Here is a 24,662-nt window from a genome sequence, read left to right as displayed (position 1 = left end):
TTGATTTATAGACCCAGTAAAGGAGAATTGAGTGATGATGGTTCTTTTTTAGAGAACTCACTGTGTTCATTTTCCAGTTTGACCCAGAAGGGAGATGGAGAATGCAGGAATAGACATATTCTCAGCTATAAGTCTTTCAGAAATGTACATAAAAACAGTTTAGGGAAGGTTTTCAAATTGAAAAGGAGTTGCTACTGCATGACAGAATAGGCCTATTGAAAACAGATTTAAGAAATTGGCACCAGATTGTTACTTCTTTTACTTTTCAAAAACAGGTACAGTATAATTCACAATTTAGATTAGAGGAGGCGTGGGTGGTGGTAGCACGGAGGTGGCATGTTATTATATTCCCTCAGGGAGAAGTGCAATAATGGTAAGTCATACCCCTGCACTAGAGTACTTATAAACTGTACTAAAAAGTATCTCAGAGAAATTATCTATTTATCTTTTTCTTTAAAACTTACTGGTGAATTCCCTTAGTAATTATTGTATAACTAATAGTTGTAAAGGAAGTCCTTGTTAGTATAAATAAAAAAAACCTAAAATTCTTTCACTGAAATTTAGATATGGAAGTAATTTAGATTTTTCCATTTCATTGAGCTTTACTGAGACCTCAAGAAGCTATCCAGACTTTCCCACAGTTTCTAGGGCTGCCACTCAACAATCTAAAACTGATTAATATTTATCCTATTTTAAAAAGACCTCCAGAAGAAATTTCATTGGATTCTTGGATAATCTTTTTCACTGTATACTAGTATACACCATATCCATACTAGTAGAATGTTCTTCTTTATAGGTAGACCAAATCCCTAAAACTTAAGTTTAAGTTGAGATATGAAGAATTATCAATCATGTTCATAAAGGAGCAAGGTCCTAGCATCAGCAGATGCAGAGTGTGGATGCTGGTGGCCAGTCATGCTTCACAGATGTGTTAAAATTGGCCACCAGTATAACTAGATAGATCCCTTATTCTAAACCTTAAAATGGACTCTTTCTAGATCTCACTAATTAGACACCACTACCTATCCTTTTGACTCTCAAAATGATTGTCTCCTTCATGTGTAGATTTCCATAAATCCAGTCCCTGGAAATTATTTATTGAATGTAGAGTCAATATCTTTGCCTTTTCTCCCTCCCAAGTCCCATATTTTTCTTTAGTACACAATTCCTAGTATGATGAGGCTCTTCAGAAGACCCTATACTTGCTTCCTCAGCCTTCTTCTGCCTGACCCTTGTCTACCACATGAAGAAAATTATGCGAAGGATCAATTCATTGGCCTCCTCTTCTTCATACTTGGAAACACAAATTCCTTAGGCATTATTGTGTCAATGTGGCATAGTGGTCAGAGAAAGGATTTGGAAATAGGGAGAACTGAAGTTAAATATACCTTTAGACACATTAATTATCTGACGTTGGATAAGACATTTTATCCCTTTGTGTTTCATTTTCCCTAAGTGTAAAGTGAAGGGTTTGGATTTGATCATGTCATGGGTCCCTTCTAGCTCTAACTCTATGGCCTATATTCTAGCAATTTTGTCATTTTAATTCATCCTTGAATTTTTTCCACATTCCTTTTAGTAATAGGGTACAGAATTAGAAATAACTTTTAACTATGAAGTGCATTAAGGGAAATACCTTGCTGTCCCTAAATGAAAGAATATAAAAATCCAAGCATACCAGTGTTAGGAAGATCATTAATCCAGCCTGTAGCATGCTCATCTGGAACATGAGTTCTCTTTATAATGTTCTTTACTTCAATACCTACAACAGTGGGAAACTCATTGTTTCCTGACATGACTCATTCCTTTTCTTGTTAGTTTTAATAGAGGAGTTTTTTCTTATATAGGGACTTAAACTTGCCTTCTGTAGCTTCTATCCACTGGTTGTAGTTCTCATCTTTAGGGCCACGTACAATAAGCCTAATCCCTTATCTACAAGAAACACCATGAGAAACCTCCTAGAATAACAGAAAGTTCACTGGAATTGGAGTCAGAGGACCTGGGTTTGAATTTTGATTCTACCACTTTATACCTTTGTGACCTTGGGCAAATCACTCAACCCTTCTGAGTCTTGGTTTCCTCATCTGTAGAATGAAGGAGTTGACCTTTAAGAGTCCTCCTAACTTTAAGTTTATAAGCTAATCTGAATTCAGATCAATCATGTGCCTCCAATCACCTCTTCTTTGGAGAAAAAAATCCCCAGAATCCTAAAAGATCATCTAAATGCATGAGCTAGCCTTTGTAGCTTTATCTCACATGCTGATCTGATAAATATATCTTATTAGTTCAAGTCACTAAATTTGAACAGAATATGAATAATGGATTGGTATCCAGGTTGTCATCAAACTTGGTCCCAGTCATTTAACTAATTCCAACTCTACCTCACTGTACTAGCATATACTTCTCCATTTTTTTTGGAAAAGATTACTGTGAGAGACTTTGTCAAATATATTGCAGATATATTATATGTGTGCAGTTTCTCTGAACATACATAATAGAAATTCTATCAAAAAAGGAAATGATGCTAGTATGTGTTCTTCATGACTGTTATGCCATGCTGAATTTCAATGATCACCTCTTCCCCTTTTCTGCTCTTACACATACATTCATTTATATCCAGCCTATAGTTAAAAATATTAATAATGGACATGGGTCTTGCTGGGCTAGAGTTTGAACCATCCATCTTCATGCCATTTTAAAAAAATCAGTGTGATGTTTTCTTTCTCTTATTCTTCATGATTCCTCAAAGTTGTTGGTAATCCCATCTGCAAAATCTGTCAATACTTGAGATGTAATTTTGTCACTGTCAACTATTTTGAACTCTTTAAAGAAAGTCAGGTTTCTTTAGTCACTTCCTCCTCATCTCATATTCCAAGTTTCTGTTCTTAGTTAACAATGTTCATTCTATATTTACCATTCTGGAGAGGTTCTTCATCAAAGCAAAATGGGAATTCAGTAGTTCCTCCTTCTTTCTGCCATCCACATCTTCCTATCCATCTCAAGTAGAGACTCTATACTTCCTTTCTTCTTTTTCTTCTTCTTCTTAAAAAAACCCTTACCTTCTGTCTTAGCATCAATTCTAAGACAGAAGAGCAGCCAGGGCTAGGCAATCAGGGTTAGGTGACTTGTCCAAGGTCACACAGCTAGGCCATAGGTCATCCCAACTCCAGGCCTGTTGCTCTATCCATTCTGCTACTTGGCTTCCCCACCAATTTATAGTCTTAAGGGTTGCCTTGAACTGGCCAATATGGCAGCAAAGGAAAGTGATAAATATTGGAGGGAATGTGGCAAAATTGGGACACTAATACACTGTTGGTGGAGTTGTGAATTGGTCCAACCATTCTGGAGGGCAATTTGGAATTATGCCCAAAGGGCTTTAAAGGACTGCCTGCCCTTTTATCCAGCCATAGCACTGTTGGGGTTGTATCTCAGAGAGATAATACAGAAAAAGACTCGTACAAGAATATTCACAGCTGCGCTCTTTGTGGTGGCCAAAAATTAGAAAATGAAGGGGTGCCTTTCAATTGGGGAATGGCTGAACAAATTGTGGTATATGTTGGTGATGGAATACTATTGTGCTAAAAGGAATAATAAAGTGGAGGAATTCCATGGAGACTGGAACAACCTCCAGGAAGTGATGCAGAGCGAGAGAGGAGCAGAACCAGTAGAACATTATATACAGAGACAGATACACTGTGGTACAATTGAATGTAATGGAATTCTCTACTAGCAGCAATGCAATGATTCAGGACAATTCGGAGGGACTCATGTGAAAGAACACTAATCCACATCCAAAGAAAGAACTGTGGGAACAGAAACGCAGAAAAAAACATATGATCAATCACATGGTTTGATGGTGATATGATTGGATTTTGAGGTTAAAAAATCACTCTATTGCAAATATAAATAACATAGAAATAGGTTTTGAACAATGATATATGTATAACCCAATGGAATTGCTTATCAGCTCCAGGAAGGAGGAGGGAAGGGGGAACATAAATCATGTAACTATGGAAAAAATTCTAAATCTAAAAAAGTTAAAAAAAATAGAATTTCCTTGAGCACTGAATTAAGTGACTTGCTTAGGGACACACAGCTAGGAAGTATCTGAGATCACATTTGAACCCAATACCTCTAGTCTCTAGGTCTGGCTCTCTATCTACTGAGCTGCCTCTTCTATGTCACAATTCTTACAGAATTGTGCTGCATGACTCTAACTCATGTTCCTGAAAAATGGACTTGGTAAATTAAACAGATTCAGTCATATATGCTGAATCCAATTTGACCAGAGAAACAACATTTCAATAGGAAGGTACATTCTCAAACAAGCTTTGGATGCTCTCCTTTGTTGTAGAAATGATCTGAAACATCATATCTATTCTTCTATATATACTTCACTGGCACAATATACAATATAAAATCCTCTGAAGGACATATAAATCAATTGATTAGAAAAATTCATTTCATTAATCAACATTTACAAAGTACCTTCTATGTGCCAGTTCCTGCAATAAGCACTGTAGGGATACATACAAAAAGAAGCAAAGGACAATTGCTGCCTTCAAAGGGCTTACAATCTAATGGAGGAGATAAGCCAATAAATATGTACAAATACACTATATGCAGGAAAAATGGGAAATGAGAAGAAAAGCAGTAGCATTAAGAAAGATTGGGAAAGACTTTCTGTAGAAGATGGGATTTTTAAAGTTTTTGTTATTATTTTTAAATTTTTATTTTTATTATCATGCAAAACATACTTCCATATTGTCCATTGTTATAAGAGCACACTCATACAAAACAAAAACTCCAAAATAAAATGCTTTGATGTGAAAGATAGTCTGCTTTGATCCGTAGCCATCCGACTCCAACAGTTCTTTCTCTGGAGGTAGATAGCATTCCCAGTCATAAGTCTTTCAGCATTATAAATGGGATTCATTCATTCATTCATTCATTTATTTACTTATTTATACCCTTACCTTCTGTTGTGGAATCAATACTGTGTATTGGCTCCAAGGCAGAAGAGTGATAAGGACTAGGCAATGAGGGTTAAGTGACTTGCCCAGGGTCACATAGCTAGGAAGTGTCTGAGGCCAGATTTGAACCTAGGACCTCCCATCTTTAGATTTGGCTCTCAATCCACTGAGATACCCAGCTGCCCCCTGTAAATGGGATTTAAAAGAAGCCAGGAAGCCTCTAGGCAGAGCTCAAGAGGGAGAATATTTCGGGCATGGGGGATAACCAGGGAAAATGCCTCAAACTGAGAAATGGAGGTTCTTATTCATAGAACAATCGGGAAACCAGCATCCCTGAATCAAAGAATGCAAATGAGGGAGTTAAGTATAAAAAAGACTGGAAAGGTAGAAGAGCTAGGTTAGGAAGGGCTTTGCATGCCAAATAGAGGATTCTGAATTTAATCCTGCAGCAGATAGAAATATTAATATATAAATAATATAATGTTATATATATAAATGAAAATTATATATGTAAAAAGGGTGTAGCTAGGTAGCTCAGTGGATTGATACATGATAATATAAATTAATATAATAGGATTAGGAAGATCATTTTCTTGGCTGAATGGAGGAAGGATTAGAGTGGGGAGAGACTAGAGGCAGGCAGAGCCGCCAGGAGGCTAGTGCAGCAGTCCAATTGTGGAGTGAGAAGGGCTTGCCTAATTGGCAGTAATGCCAGAGGAGAGAAGGAGCATCTTTGAGAGATATTTAGAAATGAAACTGATGGTTCTTAGCAAGAACTTGGAAGGGACAGTCGGATTTTGAGAGACAGTGAGAAGCCCAGGATGGCTTCAAGGTTGGGGAGTCTGAGGGATGGGATGATGGTGTTGCCTTTTATAGTAATAGAGATGGTAGGAGGAGGGAAGAGATTAGGGGGGAGGATCATGAGTTCAGTTATGGACATTTTATTCCTCACATGTATTATTTTAATTTAATAAAGGCTATCCATGGGAAAGGATAAGGACTGGGGCTTCAAAGCTATAAAAAAAACCCAAGTGTTTTGTTGTGTTTTAGTTTTTACCTTCCTTTGAACCCTCAGGGCTTAGCACATTGTCTAACATAGCAGGCATTTCATAAATGGCAGGTGACTTTGGTTTGGGGGCCTCTGTCTGAGCTTGGGCACCAGAGGGTCCCTCGAACCCTGTGGGAGAAGTAAAAGGCAATCAAAAACAGGAATTCTTAACCCAGCATCTGTGAAGTTGGTTTTTTTTTCATATTTTCATAACTATATTTAAATATATCTAGTTTATATATTTTAAGATATTATTCTAGAAGGGATCTCTAGACTTCTGACTGCCAGAGGGGTCCAGAAACAAAAAAGCAGGAGCAGAGAACAAATATTTATTAAGGACCCACTATGTAGCAGGTACCATACTAAGCACTTTACAAATATTATCTCCGTCAATTGTCACAACCACCTTGGAAGGTAGGTATTACTAAGATTCCTATTTTACAGGTAAAGAAATAGAGAAAAACAGAAGTTAAATGACATACTCAGAATTACCCACCTAATAAGGGTCTCTTGGCCAGATTTGAGCTCAAGGTGGAACTCTAGACACTGCCCCATCCAGGTGCCTCAGAAAAGGTTAATTGTCCCCAAACTAAAGATTTAAATACCTAAAGGTAGTTAAATGCATTTATATGCATATATCATACACCCCCCCCCCCCATCTATATACGCACACATAGAACTGTAATTTCTGTAAAGGAAAATCACTTTGGTGGGTGAATATAGAAGAAGGATTAGAGTGGGGAGAGGCAGGCAGACCCCCCAACAGGCTATTGCCACAGTCCAGGAGTGATGTGATAAGGGCTTGGAAGGGAGTCATGACTTATAGACTTTAAAACACCACCACCCGATGGTGACATGCCCCCCTTCCTTGGAGGGTCTCTTGCTTGCTGACAGACTGATCTCGCCTCTTTTTTTTTTTCCTCCATGATGTCCAGATCCTCAAAATGCCAAATCACTAAAATCTGACCCAGATCAACAAGGGAAATAATCCCAAGCAAGAACAGGTTGGAGGCATCTTGCTTACCACAAATATCTATGGCAGGAGACACCGTTTGGCCAGCTTACACTCGTGCTGACTTGGCAGTTTAGGGGAGAACAGATGGACTTCACTCTACACCAGAGAGAGATTATGTATATTCATTTGTTTTCTTCAAGGGATTTGGAAAATGGCTCTGATTATACTTTGCCATCAAGGGCCACCACTACATAAACTATGTGAAAGAATAAAGCATCAAGAAAGTCCCAGAAGCCAAGGTGCATTTATTTTCCTCGCAGGAAGAGGAGAGCATTGGCTCTGAGTATGTAATATGTCGCAGGTCCTGCTAATTGTTTTTTCTTTTTTTTTTATAATACTTTAATGTAATGCTGATGTTCTAATCTCTTATAGGTCAGCAATGTGCTAGCAAGAGAAATAGAACCGGATGGTAGTGTCTCTCTGGTGATATAATTCAGGAGACTAAATCACTCGTATCTCTGTCATGTAGGTTAATCAGGTTGCCTCCTAATGAATTTGTCTATGGAAAAGGAGTTGGTGTTATTAGGAGCCAATACAGCGGATTCTCAGAGCTATTTATATCAGACTCTTTATTTCCCCTGTAATTTGTTTACCTTGTTGATTCACCTCAGATTGATTTGTGTAGTTGAGGGATAGAAGAAGCCTTTGGGAGATAGCTTTGGGCTTGGACGGATATCACCCAAATGTAGCACTTTATGGTCTTTCCTAACTTCAAGTCGGATACTATCCACTATAGTGCTCGATTGCCTCAGCAGCATTACGATAATTGCCATGTTATTTCCTCCACTCAAGTTCCACTCTGGTAGCTGTTCACTGGGGCATAGAGGTGACCCTTAGTTCCTGAAGGCTGTCATTGGAGCTTGTCCTCTGGCAAGACCTGATATGTTGGAAAGGAATTGTTTGTGCCATCCAGGTGACAGACTGCATGTCTATTATTTGAGGACTAGCCTAGCCAAGGGAGAGAGCCCCGTCATCACTAAGTTAATCGCCAACTGATTTTTTTTTTGTTTTTGTTTTTTTGCTACGTCAGCTTATGAAATTTCCTATTAAGTCATAGAAGGGTCACAATCTCTTCCAGTGGAGGGAGCAGCCACACCAACAAAATCCCAGAGCCTTAGAGTAGTGGAGCTGAAGTGCTGTATCCTTGGGAAGATTCTGTTTTCGTTTGGTTTCCTTGGACGTCTGCCTGTGGGCTTCCTCTCACCGCTCTGTATTTCTATAATAAATCACTGCAGTGGTGGGAGTAAAACCCTGCCTGTGACCTTGTGACCTCACTAAATGAAGGGAACCTAATATCCTAGTCTCTTAATTGTACATCAGGGTAAGGGAAGCTGTTGACAAAAAAGGATGGACATAATTCTTGTGACGGATCGTCGACATAAATTACCCTGTTAACCCAGCTGGACTCCCTCATTACACAGAATCAGTATTCCAGGGGCATTTCGCTCTAGGTTATCCCTTATATCTGTACAGAGAACACTGTATATAGACTTTTAATTTACTTTGACTTTCCATTTTTATTCCCAACATGAGCTATGAAAAGAAAAGAGAAAAGAAAAAAGAAAAAAGGAGGATTATTATTGCTTATTCCTAGGAAAAGGTGAGATGGGCAGAGGGGGCTGGTTCAATGGAGAAACTTTGGCTGGTGACGTTTGTACTAATTTTATTTTTAAAGTACCAAATCATAACCTAGGTCATCAGCATGGTCTATACTAGAATCCTCGCATAGATGAATCTATATGTCCTCTATATTTGTTGAGAAGATCACAGATAATCAATGACCTGAAAGCAATCTCTGATGCCATTTAGCCCAACCCACTTAATTTTTAGATCTGGGAACTGAGACCCAAGGAAGTTAAGGGACATGCTTAAGGGGCCATAGTGGCACCCTTCAGAGATGATGTTTGAACCAGGTCTTTTCTCTTTGGAGTCAGAGCTTACTTATTCAACTGCACAGTACAGTTTCCTTTAAAAACAGGACTAGCTTGGGATTGGGGAGGGGGGGGGGCTAGGAAGTAATTCCACAAATGAGTGGAGTGGAGCAGAGGAGGAGAGGGAAGAAGGAATAAGATAATTCTAGAGAGGGTGGATCAGTAGTGAAAAAAAAATATCCTAGCACTTAACTCTCTATTTGGGATTCTAGAGGTTTTCAAAGGAAATTCCATCCTTGAGTTTCTGCTGCAGTTTCCCTTGCCTCAGCAGTATTGCCCTTGAAATCTTCTGAGCTAAGTTTCTTAAGGACACAAAGTAGGGTTTTGGCATATCTTAGGCTCAAGGACAGGAATTAAGAGGATGTTTCTTAACTCCTAAGCCTGCCCTTCAGGGGGTCTCAGAAGGGCCTCGGCTCTATTTCTTTCATTAAACAGGGGAAAGAATTTATGACATCATCTAGTCCTACTCCTTTATTTTACAGATGAATCAATTGACACAGTTATTAAGTGACTTATCCAAGGTGCCAGGACTAGAATGGAAATCTCTTCCTTCAATTCATTCTCCTGACCTCTTTTTAGTAAATAACAACACCTCTAGAACAGGGGTTCTTAGCCTAGGATACAGGAACTAAAAAAATTCAATAACTGCATTTCAATATGGTATAATAAGTTTTCTTTTGTAATCCTTTGTACTTTATTTTAAATCATTTAAAAGCTTTATTCTGAGAAGAGGTCTCCAGGCTTCCCTAGATTGTCAAAAGGATAGATGACCCAAAAAAGGTTAAAAACCTTTGACCTAGAGGTAGCTTCACATAAACTCATATATAGGGGAGTAGTTAGGAAATAGGGCAGATAGGTTTGGTGATAGGTAGAGTGTCAGTCCTGGACTCTTCCTGAGTTCAAATGTAACCATAGACATTTATTACCCAAATGACCCTGGACAAGTCATTTAACCCAATTTGCCTCAGTTTCTTCTTCTATAAAATGAGCTGGAGAAGGAAATGATAAACCACTCCAATGTCTTTGCCAAGTAATCTCAAAATGGGATGGTGAAGAGTTAGACATAGCTGAAAAATGACTGAACAACAGTTAGGAAATAAGGGACATAGAAACTATTGAGCATCCTGATCTGAAATGAGCCTTACAGGCTATCTAGTCTTATTCTCTCATCTTACATATGAGGAAACTGAGGCACAGAGAACTTGGGTGATTTGCCCAAGGTCATAAAGGTTATACCTGGCAGAACTAAGTTGTGAACTCAGGTCTTCCAACTCTAAATCTAGGAGACTTTATAGTAAGTCTAGGCAATAGCAATGGCTAGGCACAATTTCCAGGAGTAACAGGGCACCAATGGATTAATGTTTTCAAGCTAGAAGGAATGGTACAAATTATCTTCTTCAACTCCTTCATTTTAAAGAAGAGAAAAGCAAAGCCTAGCATCATCCTTGAGACTTTTTACATTTTCAAGTATAAAAGTTTGAGTTTCAGATAAACTCCCAACATACCTGATCTGAATTTGAGGTCTCACTAAGAAATTGGTTGCAGGAATGTGAGAAAAGCAAAGAAGAGGCATGAGGAACCTGGGTGAGCAATGGGGATAGAAAAGGAAGAAGAGAGCTATTTCAAATAACCTCTCATATTGGTGATATGGATTCACAGTTCCCCAGAATTAGTTCCTAGATGTCTTTTTCTTCCATTTTTTCCCAAGCTGAACCTCTTTTTGTAGAAATCCAGACTACATGTTTCTGATTCATTGGAGTTAAATTCATCAAAATGTTGTTTCCTCAGAGCCATTTGAAGTCATTTGATATCCAAACATTTGCTTTGAACCTTTGCTTCTCTTTGCCTTTGTGTTAGAAATAGCCATTATCTCTTACTCCACAGCCTTTGTTCCCAAGCTCAAAGACAGGATCAGGAAAATACTTCTGTAGGAAGTAATTCTTCAGCTTATACTTGAATGGATTCCAAAGGACAGTCATTAAAATACTTGAAGATGTTCTTCTGTCCTCATTGATCCTTATAGAATGTGGTTTAAAGTCCCCTCACCATTCTATTTACCATTTTCTGGATGCTTTCCAGTTCATCAATGCCTTCAGAAAATGTGATACCCAGAACTGAAAATAGTATTCCAGGTATGGTCTGAATAGAGTTCCCTCATTTTGGACATTGTATTTCTCAGAACATCCTTCAGATCCTGTGTTCATTTAGATTAATGTCTTGGGATCAAAGATTTTGAGCCAGAAAGAACTTCAGAGGACATCCAGTTCAACTTTCTACCTTACAGAAAAGGAAAATGAAACTTTAGGAAGGCAGGTGAATTGTCCAAGATTATATGGGTAATAAGTATCATGTGTTAACTGCATATAACATTCTCTTTGTTCTACTTGTTTTGCTCTTCATTAGCTCTTGTAGTTTTTCCCAAGTTTTTAAAAAAATTAGTCTGCTCATTGATTCTTACAGTGTAGTAGTATTCCATCATAATCATAAACCACAATTTGTTTAGCCATTCCCCGATTAATGGACAATTTCCCACTTTCTTTCTAATCTTGGTAATATTTGTTTTATTTGTTCAAAACCTTTTCAATTTAACACACTCAAAATTATCCATTTTGTGTCTCATAATGAGATCCACCTCTTGTTAATTCATAAATTCCTCTCCTATCTATAAATCTGATAGGTGTTTCCTCTTCTTCTAATTTACTAATGATATCTCTTTTTATGTCCAGACCATATGTCTATTTTGATCTTATAAACTTGGTAAATGGTGTATTTGTCTGTACCTTGTTTTTGTCAAACTGCTTTTCAGTTGTCACAACAAATTTTCTCCGCAAAATAGTGATTTCTTATGTTCAAATCCTGGATCTATGCTTTTGTCAAATACAAGATTACAATAATTTTTTACAATCTTTTACTACTTTTTACTACTTTTTTTTACAATCTTTTACTACTTTTACTACCATTTGTCATATGTTTGTCCTTTTCTACTGATCTACCTTACTGTTTCTTACTCATTACCAGATAGTTTTGATAATTACTGATTTATAATATGATTTAAAATCTGGTACCACTATATTTCCTTTCTTTACACTTTTTTCATTAGTTCTTTTGATATTTTTGATCTTTTGTTTTTCAAAATGAATTTTTTTAGCTCATTGAGATACCATTTTTGGTAATTTAATTGGGATGTCATTCAATAAGTAGTTTAAGTAGGATTGTCATTTTAGTTATATTGGTGCTATCCATCCATGAGCAATTAATTTATTATTTGTGTAAAAAGTGCTTTATAATTATACTTGTGTACTTTCTGGATTTGTTTTGATAAATATGCTCCCAGGTATTTTATTCTATTTGTGGTTATTTTAAATGGAGTATCTCTTTCTATTTCTTCTTGCAGAACATTGTTAGTAACACATAAAAATACTGTAAGATTTAAATTAATATCCAATAACTCCAAGTATTATATTTTATAAGATTTATTAGTAATCATTTGAAGTAGAAGAGAGTAGTAGAGAGAGAGAGTGGAACTATATCAAAATATATCCTCCCTTTATATGTATGCATATAGCTAAACATGTAGATTGGTTGCTGGGAAAGAGAGTCCTGGGGAGCAAATTCTAATTCACAATCCCCCCTGTGATTTCATTGGGGAATAGGCATGTAGAAATCTCCCTGATTTTCATGCCAAGTTTATCCAATGAATCAGTACACATAACCAATTTATTTCTCTAAAGATCTTTAACTAGAGGTACATACAATATTGTACTTTCTAAGGGGAAATTATAATAATTTGGAGATAAGAGGGAAATAAAAGAGAAAAAGAACAAAATCAATGATTGCTAGGCACATTGCCAAAAAACCAATTAGTGGGCAGTCTCCTTTGGCAAAAGAGTTTACATTCCAAATAAATGCATTCAATCCTCCACAGTTCAATTCACTACATCCTAAAGTTTATTCTGGATCTTTTGGTGCAGTGTGAGGTTTCTGCAGGCTTCTTTATGGCACCTTCTCCAAACAGTTCACTTTCTTGCTTCTGGGAGATAGCAAATTACTCTCAAACAAGACATTTTTTTATAAATCTACAATTGTATGACAATAAAACAATCCCCCCTGAGGAGGGTGTTGACCAACACATGAATCACCCCAGGATTCATGGCCGAGTTATGAGGTATATGAATCAATTGCCAAAAGAAAATCAGAAACATCAGAAAAACCCAAATAAAAGAGAAAAAGTAATTTCTGGATGAAACAAAAATTATCAAAGTCTCATGCATAAAAATTCTAAGTAAGGAAGAATAAACCTATAACAGGTCCTAGAATCAGAGCCCAATTAAAGTGATTTATGTCTCACAAACCTGTAGTAGCAATTATGCACTTACCCAATCATCAGCCAGGACTAGAGAAAATTGCCATAATATGAAAAAGAGAAAAGGGACTAGATTTTTGAAGCAGAAGAGAAATAGGATTCCCTGGTATGATTTTACTTTTGCTCTCAGGGATAGGAGAGCCAAAATGGCAGGCAAACTGGGGTACTTGGTAGAAATCTGGATCTGGCACAAGGAAATCCTGTGTCTGACTTTGCAAAAATCTGCTTCCTCGAACCCCAAAATAAGTTCAAGTTCTCTGTCTTGGTGCAGAATCTCATCAATCCCACCAGGATTGGTTGGTCTTCTTGACCTTGTGCTCTAGACACTGTGCAAGTTAACTTTGTGCTCATTGGCACTGTGAAGCAGCTCTTTTGGGTTTCCATTAGGGCTAATGGACATTCTAATTATGCAAAATTAAAAAAAAAACATTAATATTGGTAACATGTGCTTCAAGTACAAAAAATGGGAGAAAAAAGAAAATTCAAATACTCTATTGCACATACAAGGAAAAAAATAATAAATCTAAAATATATATATATATATATTTCATGTTCCATGAAACACTGTGTTAGTCAAGCAGAGGCACAATACAAAGGTTTCTCACCCCAAAATGAGATACATTTCCTTTTTAACTTGGCCATGATTCATAGTGTGAGTGCACATGATTTTTATCAAGTAAAAGCTTTTAAAAACAGTAGTGTAGCAGCTAATGCACATTCAAAGAAATACCAAAATCACTAAAATCTTAAGAGCTCATTTAATGACAATAGCAAACAATCCTGCTATCATTAGGATTCACATGAGTCTCCATAGCCACTTCACTGTGTGACACTTTAAAAACTTATGAAACTCATGGATACTTGTCACAAGTTCTTCAGATCTAGCCAATCTGTCAACCTTGGCAAAGATATTTCTAATAAAGTCTATTACTGCCATCATTCCAAAATTTGGCAGGAGATCCCAGAAAGAAACCTCTGTACTGCTGATGAAAACCTTTTGGGTCTAAAATGTCACCAAGAATCTAGATCATTCTGGTGGAAGGGTAGAGTAAGCTGAAGAGTCACAAATATAAAAACCATTCAGGAACCACCAAGCTCCATGGGAAAATTCTCCCTCTGGTAGCCATCTAGGGGTTACCAAGTCCCCTGGGAAATCCTTCCCACCTACCCATCATGGGGTAATCAAGCCCCTTGGGAAACTCCCTCCTCTGGTATGAGACTGTAACAGCTGTAAAATGTATGCATTTATATATCCCATCCATTGCAAAGTAGAGTCAAGGAATACAACAGTGAAAATCACTTCTGATGTCTCATCCATTACATTTTTAGAAATGTGGAGATGGGGAATATAATTGTGCTATTGCACTTCACTTCAACTACTAAATGGATCCTTACCTGTAACCTGTGGTTACAAACAACTCAAAGGTAAGCAAATGATCAGTCAGAGGTAGTGGAGGTACTAGATATCTGAAAATCACCTCTGAAGATCCCTTAAAATCAATTGAAATTTTTAGGTTATTAAATTCTCAAAAGGTTATATACAGGTTATAACCAGTTTGATGGAATCCATCCATCATCATCTATGTGACAATTGACAAAGGCAAAAAGGAACAAAAAACCATTAAGGCAGCATGTGACCTCAATGGATCTGGTGAAAAATCTAGCATCCAGAAAAACCTTTGGTTTTGCCATGGAAAAGGGTTTGTTCAAATTGTTTATAGGCTTTTACAATGGTATTTTCTCCAGTCCAGTCATAGGGGTAGGGTACAAATAAAGACAATATGACAGAACATATAGCTAATTGCCAAAACACAGTAGCTGAAAATGACATAGTGTAATGGAATATATTAGATTAGATTAATATGTGAACCTAAAAAAATTGTATTTTAAAGCAAACAATCAGCAAACACAATAAGCATGACAGGATGTGAGCAATGAATTCGAGAGTCCTTTTCTCTAATTCTGATAGCTGCATTAAGAGACTTCTTCACTATTTGGATGGAAACAAACTAAAACAGTTAACATAAATATGTCAATGGAGTCTGAAAAGGCTTAAAATTCACCTCCAGACTTTTAAAGGTTTCTTCCCCTCCTGAGTATCATCATCCATCTAGATTCCTTTGGTCATACTTCTGGGATTCCTCATACTTTGGGGGATTTCTGCACTGAGCATAGGGTAGATGAACCCGATATTGGGAGTGTTGTAGAGACTGGGTAGAATCTCCCTTCTGTGTCTTGAGATTACTCAAGCTAACAGCAAGGACAAGTATACCCAGGAATGGTAGTAAGAAAAGACATCCTAAAACTGTGAGCAGTGAGAGCTTGGTAATGCTCTCTTGGAACGGGAGCTGTTTGAGATAGGCAGGAAACTGGGCCATACTTGCAATTCTATTTCTGATGGCACTACCTGAGTATGTCCTGGATAGGAGTAAAAACCTCACCAGGCTAGTAGATGGAGCCATGCCCCATTCAGCCTTTGAATGGAGTGAGCTTGAGGGTGTGTGGCGAGGGTGTGGGGGTGTAGCCTTGCCAGGAGGCAGGTGCCAGATACTTAGCTTCTCAACTTCCACCACTGCAGGAACCTTGGGGAATCCACAGTGCTTGGGGGCAGCAGAGAGGAGCACTGGCATAGGCCGATGGGTGCAGGAAGGAGAGAAATAAGATTTTTTTTTCAGAATAATCTACTCACTATCTTTACTCAAAAATTATCTTAAAAGAAGATCAAGGATTATATCTCTTCATGGCTTGCCAACAATGCAAAATTTAAATTAATATCCAATAACTCCAAATATTATATTTTATAAGATTTATTAATAATCACTTGAAGTAGAATAAATAAAAAGAAAATAAGTATGAAAACTTAAGTAAAAACCATGTGAGTAAAATTCCCCTGCCTGGCTCCAACCCCAACCTCCATAAACAATGTTTCTTGGAAGAGAGAGAGGGAGGGTGGAGCTACATTGAAATATATCCTCCCTGTGTATGTACACATGTAGCTAAAGACGTAGATGGGATGCTGGGAAAGAGAGTCCTGGGGAGCAAATTCTAATTATACAATAATGATGCAGGTTTATTTTATATCCTGAAAGAGATAGTTGTGTTACCTCTTTGCCCATTCTGATTCCATCAATAAAACTCTTTCTTCTCTTATTGCTATTGTTAGCATTTCTAATACTATATTAAATAGGACTGGTGATAATGGGCATCCTCATTTCACTCCTACTCTTATTGGGAGGGCTTCTAATTTATCCCCTTCAGAGTTCTTTTGAGAATTTGTTTGAAGCCTCACAGAGATCGTTTTTCCTTCTGGCATGTTTCAATACTAAGAATCTAAGTCTAGGAACATGAGAAAGTACACAAATCTTAAACAGATAATGGATATTTCCTATGATAAATATAGAACATCCAAAAGGGTTTGCCTAGGAGTGAAGAAGTACAAATATTATTGTCTCCATTTCGCAGAAGAAAGGCTCAGATTCGTCTAATGACTGCTCATGGGCAGTGTAATTATCAGGCATGACAGGAAAACAAATCTCCTGACTCACCATGCAGCCCTTTCCCTGCTCTACCACACTGTCACTCTTGTAAAAGATGAAATTGTAACACATTGATCAGCTCTTTGAATAGATGGGGCATCTACTTAGAAATCTGCCCTTCCATTGCAGTGTATATATGTATTTTATAATTTGTGGCGTCACATCTTATTTATCCATAGGTAGCTTATTTACTTAGATGACCCATGGCCCACTTAAAATTTCAAAATGAGTTCTCCGGCTAGCTCTTCCCTGTTGTCAGTTAATATAAACTTGAGAATGCAAACTAATTTTAATATTAAGCAAAACAGAACTCTAGGATGTATGCCAAAAACAAGAACAAATAACATCTTGATTATACATTCTATTTGGATTGTTAGTTGAACTGTTCCCTTCCATTAGTGTCTATTATGGCAAAACTGTATAATTTATTCCCAGCCCCCATATATGTGTATTGTAGTACAGGACTTTTAGCTGCTTATATATATATATATATATATATATATATATATATACACATATATATAAATAAAACAGTATCTAAACTTACCATCTAACTGGGGCAAGAGGCATTACAGTATAAACAAGAGGTTTTTTTTGACATGTTGATGTTTGTCTTTTTTAAGGATTGTTTGATAGGCACAGGAAAGGTCAAGGCTATCCGGGATTCGAGAGTTAAGTGGGGGAGTTGGAAAGAAGAGGAGGGTGGAAATAATACTTAAAAAAAGAAACAGGAAACTCTTAAGGGAAACTGGAGGTCAGAAAGTAGGATGATTTGATCAATGGTGGAAAGATTTCAAGGGTAGTTTAAAAAAAAAAGGAGTATGCATTTGCTGAGCAGAGCTTATAGTTTGGGAAACAGGAAGTAGCCACTGTAATGAATCTGTCTAGCTAGGCAGAAAGGGAAAGAAAAAGAGACTGTATTAGGAGAGATTTCTCTAAGTGGCAGATTTGGGAAGCATCATCCATCTCTTGGAATTTTAGGGGTGGCCTGGGATGTCATCTAACCAGAATTTAAATATAAGATTGTAGGAAAGATTCTAGAAGGAACTTGCTTTCTCAATAAGTAGAGAAACTAAGAGATAGTAGACTCAAGTTTGGACTAGGGGTAGAGGTAGTGATGGAACTTGGAAATGAAACAGAAAGATGAATGTAAACAAATGACCACTGTGTGAAACTGAATCCAGCTGTACCCAAGGAATTATCTCCATGCCTGTAAAGATGTTTGTTCCCCTGGGGTTTCCTCACATCCTCACATTCTAATACAAGGAGCTTGGCATTCCAAATGCTTGTCTGAATGTGTGGTGTATGGATGACCCTCTGGAGAGTTGGGATGCTGGAGGGGAGAATAACAGAATTTTAGGATTGGGGGAAGGGTAGCAGTACAAAAGCTGGTCTTTAGAGAAGGGATTCTTAATATATATATATATATATATACATATATATATATATATATATATATATATATATATAGTGTGTGTGTGTGTGTGTGTGTGTGTGTGTTGGTTTTTTTTTTTTTTTGGTCAGTGAACATTTTGGCAGGCAAATAAAGTCTATAGGTTATGGTAGTTTGCCAACTCCTAATCTAGACTTAAGAAAATATTGGGGAAAATGTTAATAATGCAAATTAAACTTAAAAATGTGGGGTGCTAACATTTTTTCCCTTGGAGAGCCAGTTGTAAAACACGTATCAGCACACCATTGCTTTAGGCAAATACTAGCTGGAATGCTAGGGGGTGGAGATATAGAGTTGAGTTGTGACTATATAGATCCAAGAAAAAAACAACCCCCAAATTCTTGGAGGAAGGAGCTCCAGGGAGGATTGTTGTGGGCAGCACAGGAAGAATAGGTTTCTTCCCCCCTACACATCTGGTTTTAATAACACAATTTCCCTTTGTCACATTATAGTTCCTTTTGCCCCGATTTTCATTTTTGGCATTAGTGTGTTCACTTCATACATTTCTAGAATAACCTAAAATACTTTTCCAAACAACTTCCCTGCTTTGTCTAATTAGAAAGAATGAACTGCTTATTAGGCACAGAACAAATCTGGGAGCCATTTACTCACAGTTCAATGGAAATCAAAGGCTAAATGGATTTTTTTTCCCACTAGAGGTGGGAGAGGGAGAAGAATGTTTTAATATCTTTTATTAGGTTATGAATCTAGAAATGGAAAGATGCTAGAGATCGCCTAGTCTGACCCCTTCGTGTGATACATATGAGGAAACAGGCCCATACAGGATGCAACTTACCCTAGTAAGGGCTTGAGAAAGTGGCAGTCAGTACTTGATTCTAGGAGCAAATCCAGCCCTTCTTCCATGACGCCACTCTGCCCCATTTTAAAGGTTAAAAGAGAAATGTTATTAACAACATGTATATGCACAAAGACTTTTGATCTCACCTGATTTATACATGTCAGAATCACAAAATGTTTGGCCTGGAAGGGACCTCTGAAGTCATTTCATTCAACTTCCTCATTTCACAAATGGGGAAACAGAGGTCCCAAGTGGCCCAAGGTTCCATACCAGTAAGATGGAGAATGCAGGGTTTCTGCCTCTAACACCAATGATACTGCTGTTAAATGCTTAAATGCTTTCTCCCTTGACTCTTGCTTGCCCAAGGACTCATAAAACTGGTCAGACAATTGCATCCATTAGCATGCTGATGGGCATCATTCCCATTTCAGATAGGGCTGAGTAACCAGAAGCTTTCTTCTGGCACTAAAATTTAGAGGGGACACTGAGAGCTATTTTAGTCCTTTAGCAGCCTAGAAACCACAGAACTTAGATCTAATTAGCAACCAAGCAGTAAGCATACCCTGAGTGAGCTCCTCCCTGGACCAGCCCCACCATATTTTTTCCAGCCCTTTATTCTCTGGTTCTCCTTATACTAGCTTGAAGTTTCTCTAGCCTCTACCTGAATTGGGCTCATAGTCCTATTTCATGCTGCCTTCCCTAGGTACAAATTGTTAGTACTCTTACTTTTTTTGTTCAGAGGGTCAAATTATTGTTTTGGTCAAATGTTGGACTGGTGTTGGGAAGGTTCATGAGAGCCGAGTATTAGACTTGGTTAGATTATATGAAGAGTTCCAAGTAGGAGGAAGTACTTGCTAGACATAAAAAAGTTCTACTTGTCAACTTTCAATTGGTGCAATCATCTGGGAGAATTAATTTATTCTGTCTTATGTTGTGAAATCTCAAGTAAACTACTTAGGTTTTGGGTAAACTAAGAGGCCTTTCCTAGGAGAATGTAAAAGCTGGCTTGAAGTTTCACATAAAAAACCCCTAAAATCTCAGCAACTGGTTCCATTGTTTCTTGGCAAATAGAGGGAAAAGAACTGGAAGCAGAGATCTTATATTCTTGGGCTAAAAAACACCACTGCAGATGGTGACTACAGCCATCACACCTTGGAAGGAAAGCTATGGCAAATCAGGATGGCATACTAAAAAACAGAGATATCACCTTGCCAACAAAGGTTCATATAGTCAAAGCTGTGGTTTTTCCAGTACCAACATATAACTGTGAGAGTTGGACTAAAAAGAAAACTGAATGCTATAGAATCAATGCTTTTGAGTTGTGGTGCTGGAGAGTCCCTTGGTCATAAAGGAGAACAAATCAGTTGAGACTTAAAAAATTAATTCAGATTCTTCACTGGAAGCTCAAATACAGAATCTTAAATACTTTGACCACATAATGAGAATGTGCTCATGGGAAAAAACTCTGATGTTGGGAAAGATTGAAGGCAAAAGGAGAGAAGGAGAGGGCTGAGGATGAGATGGATGGTGTAATAGGCACAATGAGCATGAGTTTGGACTCACTCCTAGAGAGAGTAGAGGACAGAAGGACTTGCTGTGTTATGGTCCATGAGGTCACAAAGAATCAGACATGATGGGATAGCCAAGGACCTACTCTCTTACCTAAAGCTTAGCTATATTATGCTAATTGAGACAAGGTATACGGTTTTTTGAGTTCCTAGGAAGAAAGATGGCATATAATTGTAAGATATTCTTATTTTTTCTGTATCTTTATTAGGATTAGAATTTTTATATCATCAAACTAATTTTTAACCATTGCCAATATGCCCTTTCAATGGTAGTCCTATGAATTAAGTAGGTTTTCTCATCTCTAGAAAGAGAAAATAAAGACACAGAATCTTATGCAAAATCACTGAAGGATAAATCCAGGTCTGGTACTCCAGGTGTCTCATTCTCTGTCTTAAGTGCAAAATAAAGGGACAACAATGATTAATAAATGGAGGACTAGAAGAAATAGATCCCCAGCTCCATTTTTACCAAAATGTTGAGTTTGGAAGTCAATCCAATTATAAAAAAAAATTCAGTTCCTCAACACTTAGCTTAAGCATCATTTGTTTATTTTAAACCCTTACTTTTTTGTCTTAGAAAGGATACTCAGTGTCCATCCTAAGGCAGAAATGGGGTTTAAATGACTTGCCCAGGGTCACAGAGCTAGGAAGTATCAGAGGGCAGGTCTGAACCCATGTCCTTCTGACTCCAGGTCTGGCATTAAGCATCATTTGTTAAAGTGGCCCCTGCTGTGGTCCTCAACCAGAATAAACAGCATGACTTTAAGTACATACAACTGGCCCAATCATCATGTATCATTAACTGTATTTTATAAAGGTCTGGTAGGCAATGCTTCCTAATCCTTCTCCTTGAGCCCCATTGATGGAAAGCTATATTTCCATATTTAATCATTTGATGCTAATTTCTATGGGAGAAATTTTAATTTCATAAGAATCATCTCCCCTCCACTCCACCTACATACAAGCATGCCAATAAAGCAAGTTGTTCATGGATCTGCTATGAAGTTGGGTTTCAGAGATATTTCCTCACCAGTTGAGATATGGACCCCCTTCCCTTTCTGTCTCCCACCTGTGATAAAGGATGGAAAGCTTTGCAAGCAAATTGCAAACCTTTCCATCCTTTATCACACACCCCATGAAGTAGAAATTTAGACATGAAATTGCATTTATTTCACTTAATGGAAACAGTATATAATATATAAACAGCATATATATATATATATATATATATATATATATATATATATATATATATATATATATATATATATATATATACATGGGCTAGCTTTCCCTGGGTTCTAATTAGAAATCTCACCATTATTCAGATGCTCTGGTAGGATGGAGATTTCAATGGTTACTTACCTCCAAACTGAGGGTGCTTAGATTTTTATTTGAGCTTTTTCAGGTTCTAGCTTGGGACATGGCAGAGGTTCTCGGCCAAATCACATACTCTACTCTTAAAACCACATTTGGATAAGCTAGTTCTTTTATTTTGGCTATCAAAGAAATTTAACAATTAAGACTACTTTCTTCTATCTTGTGTATAATTTTTGTAAAATTCAAGATTAAAATTTTTCTTAATGAGACTAATTTCAGGAAAAGAAACTCGCTAACTCCCCAGATCAAGAAAGTGAACTGTTTGCAGAAGGCACCATAAAGAAGCCTGCAGAAACCACACACTGCATCAGAAGTTCCAGAATGAACTTCGGGATGTAGTGCATTGAACTGAAGGGGGGTGAATGCATTTATTTTGACTGTAAACTCTTATGCTAGAGGGGAATGCCCCCAATTGGTTTTTTGTCAATGTGCCCACCTAACATTGGTTTTGTTATCTTTCTCTTTGATTTCTCTCTTATCTCCAATTGTTGAAATTAAAATAGAATTGTAAGCCTTTACTTGGTGCTTTAAGGTTTGCAAAGCCCTTGCACATGTTTTCTCATTTCTTCCTCACCCTGTGAGGCAGGGGTATCAATGTCACAACTTTCTGGCTAAGGAAACCAAAGCAGGCAGAGGTTGATGACATGCCCAGGGCCATACAGCTCCTAGTAAACTGAGGCAGTATTTGAACTCACATCTTTATGATTCTAAGACGCGGCTATCCACTTCACCTCCCAGGTGACATGGTCATATAATATACCGCAACCTCTCCAATCCTGTCCTCCTTAATGACCTATTTAACAGAATTGTGTGAGGAAAGTACCTCATAAATCTCAGAACTCTCTCTAAATGCAAGCTCTCATTTAATCTGAATAGAATGCTGGGTCCTGAGCCAGGAAGACTTCTTTTCCTGAGTTCAAATCTGGTCTCAGACATTCACTAGTTGTTTGACCTTGGGCAAGTCACTTAACCTTCTTGGTCTCAGTTTTCTCATCAGTAAAATGAGGTAGAGAAGGAAATGGCAAAGTGCTCCAGTATTTTTTTTTATGATTCCAGATTGCTTGCTCATATGCCATGAGATGAAAGGCACCAAAAAGTCAATCTCATCTCCCCTAGGCTATCAGAGAGCAGACTTACTCCTTTGGGTTAAAACACTGCTTTTGGAAAATCCTATTCACAAAAAAATGGGGGAAAATGGAAAAATTAACAGATTAACCTGTCAGTGTCTATCCCATTAGCATGGATGCATTTATGGAACTATAACCTAGTAGAGAGCAAGAATTATGGGGGAATGGATCACAGAATCTCTAAATTTAAATGTGTGGCAGAAGGAGGAAGGGTAGGGTGGTAGAGGGAAATATCAGATACCTAGAAGGAAAGAAGCAAGCCTTTATAAACACCTTCTGTGTGCTATTATTTCATTTGAGCCACATTACAAGGTGCTATTACAACTCTCATTTCATAGTTGGGGAAACTGAGGCATACAAGGCTAAGCAACTTTTCCAGACTCATTCAGCTAGCAAGTGAGGTTGAATTTGAATGAAGTTTCTGTGACTCCAAGTCCAGTTAGTTATCCATTGTACCACCTACCTGTTGCTGAAAGAAATGATCATCAACCACAGATCCAGAGTTGGAAGGTACTTCAAGGGCATCTTGTCCAACCCCGACTCATTTGGCAGATGACTAAAGTCAAGCCTGTAAAAGTCAAAATGCCCATCTTGATTTGCCATTGTTTCAGAAGAGAGATTTGAACTCAGTTCCTGTTACTCCAGAGCCCATACTTTTTCCAATGTACCACACAGCCTCCTAATCAAGGGCGCCACCAAAAAGGGGCAAAATGGGGCAGAAGAGTGCCTAAGGAAAACCTTGGTATTCTCTTCCAAATGACGGAAGTGCTGGAGTTCATGCCCTCTTCTACTCCTTCTCAAATGACTATTCTATGAAATGCCTCCATTCTAAGATGTGGCCATGAGCTGAGAATAGAAATTTCACGTAAGATCTTCTGGCGTAATGATTTGATCAGGCTGCACTTCAAGCTCTTTCTCAGTTCCTACTCTGTGAATCATTAAGCCCTAAATCTCAGAAGAGGGTGGGCCTTTGTTTCAGCCCAGTCATCTTTGGCCCTGTGGCTGGTTGCAGTGTAAATAAACCAAAGTGCTTTTCCAAGCCTGGGTTGACATTATGGGGTTGAAAAACCTGTTCTCTGGCAAGCTTTGGGAAACGATGTTCCAGAGACACCATGTAAAAGGATCCTCCACTCAAGGCAGAGACATGAATTTAGGTTTAGAAATTATCTCAGATTCTTGCCAGAAAGCCCTAAATGAATGATATAAATTTGGGAAAATATCCTATTCTATGACCTTTAGAACAAGTCAAGACTGGATGGCAGGTTGGCATCCTGGGCAATCAGTCTTTAGGTCTGTTTCCTTTTTGAATTCTGATCAATAGCTGATGAAACTCTTGTCCATTTACTAACCCTATCTTATCCTAAGAAATTACCTCTATGATGCAACGGTTGGTCTTGTGCAAAAGTATTGGGAAGGAAGAAGAATGAACGATCTTGGTAATCTGTTGTTTTCATGACTCCTCTGGCCGA

At 37.8% G+C, this 24,662-nt stretch overlaps 1 long non-coding RNA gene across 1 annotated transcript; it reads right to left on the bottom strand.

Annotated features, from left to right (window-relative positions):
* Positions 1–694: 694 nt before the first annotated feature.
* On the bottom strand, positions 695–24,114 carry LOC103104393 (uncharacterized). The gene is made up of 3 exons (XR_472828.2): positions 23,657–24,114; positions 19,116–19,192; positions 695–11,240 (listed from the first exon to the last, which is right to left on the bottom strand). It is a non-coding gene; the product is annotated as an uncharacterized LOC103104393 (long non-coding RNA).
* Between the last annotated feature and the right edge of the window lie 548 nt (positions 24,115–24,662).

Source organism: Monodelphis domestica, chromosome 5 (genome assembly GCF_027887165.1).
Source record: "Monodelphis domestica isolate mMonDom1 chromosome 5, mMonDom1.pri, whole genome shotgun sequence".
Lineage (NCBI taxonomy): Eukaryota > Metazoa > Chordata > Mammalia > Didelphimorphia > Didelphidae > Monodelphis > Monodelphis domestica.
Note: the sequence above shows the minus strand (reverse complement) of the source record. Positions and strands in the feature narration are given on the sequence as shown.